This window comes from Heterocephalus glaber, unplaced genomic scaffold (genome assembly GCF_053883595.1).
Source record: "Heterocephalus glaber isolate CG9 unplaced genomic scaffold, H.glaber_assembly_v1.0 deba00001429, whole genome shotgun sequence".
NCBI classification, from domain to species: Eukaryota; Metazoa; Chordata; class Mammalia; order Rodentia; family Bathyergidae; genus Heterocephalus; species Heterocephalus glaber.
In genome coordinates this window covers 7,749,935-7,752,576 of record NW_028258294.1, presented here as the reverse complement: position 1 = coordinate 7,752,576, position 2,642 = coordinate 7,749,935, and positions in this window count along the sequence as shown.

The following is a 2,642-nucleotide window of genomic DNA, read 5'->3' as shown; positions in this document are numbered from 1 at the left end:
TGCTGTACTGGGTATTTATCATCTTCTTATGTCTACTTTTTAATTGGGTTGTCTATTAATAAGCTCTAAGAATTCTTTATATGTTCTGGTCATAGGTTATATGCATTGTAAATATGGTCTGTTTAAGGACTACTTTTCATTTTTATGATGTCATTTAAAGTTCTAAATTTTGATGGAATTTCATTTATCAAATTTTTTCTTTTATACATCATGTCTTTTGTATCCTAGGTACTTCTTGCCTACCCTGAATTCATAAACATTTTCCCTTATAATTTCTTCTTAAAGTTTTATGCTTTTAGGCTTTCATATTTAGGTTCATAGATCTCTTCAAGTTATTTTTATGCATTGAAATAAAGGGTTGAGGTTAATTTTTTATATATAGATACCAGGTGTTCTAGTGCCGTTTGCTGAAAACACTATCACTTTCTCAGCTCCTGAATTGAGTTTATATTCTATAAAATGCTAATGTTAAATAATCTTGCAAAACACAGTGGGCCATATATATGTGGTTCTATTCCTAGATTCTCTGTTTTATTCAAATGATCTTTATGTCTTTCCTTACACCAACACTGCCTTGATTACTGTAGCTTTAGAAGAAGTCTTAAAATTAGATATTAAACATTTTCCAACAGTATTTTTTTTAACTTTTCTAGGTCCTTTGTACTCCTACATAACTTTTAAGTTTCAATATCCAATTCTTCATTTATAGCAAGTATACACAGACCTGAATTTTTATATATACCTTGTGTTTTCTAATCCTGCTAAATTCAAATACAAGTTCTAGGGGCTCCTAGAGATTTCTTAGTATTTTCTCTGTAGATGATCATTTCATCTACATATAAAGATTTTGCTTCTGCTGTGCCAATATTATCCCAGTTGTATCATTTTATTGCCAGGCTATTTTGGTGGGGACTAGGTTTCAAAGTTTAATGGACAGATGAAGAGTAAGCATATCTGCCCTTGTTCCCCACCTTAAGGAGAAAGCATTGTATCTTCTCCATTTGTATAAGGCATTCTCGCTGGAAGTATGGAGTACATGTCTTTAATCTGTTGAGAAGGTTCTGTTCTACTTCTAGTCTCCTGATACCTTTTACCATGAACAGCTGTAGAATTTAGTCAAATACTTTTTCTCCAACTAGTGACAGGATCATATGGCTTTTTCCTTTCCTCTGTTTAAGTGATGACTTTGGGGGGTGGATCTTCCAATGCGGAACCAACACTGCCATCTTTATAACAAAACCACTGTATACATCCTGCCAGATCTGACTTCCAATACTTTGTTTTGTTAAACAAATTTCTATCTATGTTCATACTTTTTTCTTCTATTATCTTTATCCAGTTTTAGGATTAGCACAAAGTTGATTTCCTAAAATGAGGGGAGAAGTGTTCCTTCTTTTTTCTGCTTTTTTTGATATAATTTATCAGTTAAAATGTATATGAGCCTGTTGTTGTCATATAGGTAAGTTTTCAAGCTAGGAATAAAGTTTCTTTAATAGGTGCTATTCAAATTTTATATTTCCTCCAGAGTTAGTTTCATTAATTTGTCTTCCAAGGTACTTCTTAGAAGTTGTCAAATTTATTTCAAAACAGATTTTTGAAATATGCTTTCCATATCCTTTTAAATTCTGTAAAATCTGTGGTAATGTCTCCTAGATCTTGATACTGTAATTTAAAGCATGTATAATTGATATTGTGTAATGGGAAGAAAAAGTCTAAAGGTGCAGGGGAAGTGGTAGGGGTAATGGAAGGAAAAAAAGGAAAAGAAAAAATATGAGAAAAGGAAAAAAATGGAAACAAAGTCTTTACAAATAGGGAAGGATGGAGGGGGTGAAGGGAGGGCAGGGGAAGGGGAAAAAATAAGAATCAAGAGACTCATGTAATTGTACAAGATCCCAATGATGAATGTAACTGTATTTTATACCGAAAATGTACCAATAAACTTAATGGGGAAAAAAAAGAGTTCAAATTCGTCAACAAGTATATTTGAGACTTTCTATTCCTTTTACTGCCAGTTTAGCAATTTATATGTTTTCTAATAATTGGTAAATTTCATCTTAATTTTCAAATTTATTGGCATAAAATTGTCTACAATAGTACTGTTGGTCTAAATATCTACTAAATCTAGGTTTATTAGCTTCTCTCATCTCTAGATGTTTGGAGGCTCCTTGCAGTTAGTATTGTATTACTTCATCAAATGCATTTTAACTTTACAAACCTAAGCCTCCAACTAAAGTTTCAATTCTTTGTAACAGAGTTCCCTCATACTTACATAAGTTTAAACAAGAAATAAACAATACAATCTTTTTCTCTTTAAAGATTCCTATATATTTCAAAAATATAAAAAAAATGTTTTCAAATCATTTATCATTTTTTGATACTCCTTATTTCTAGCCTGAAAAATTTCCTTCAGAATTTCTTTACTTTTGGTCTGAAGTTAGCAAATTCTCTTGTTTACCTGGAAACTTACCTATTCCACTTTTAATCTCACTGGATATATTCGCTTTGTATGAAAATCTGGTTTGGGAGTTTATCCCTCGCATCACTCTCTTGCTGTTTACCCAGTATCTTCTGAATCTTGTACTTCTCTTGAAGTCAGCATTTATTCAGAGATTGTTCCTCTATATCAGTGAGGTGGAACTTTT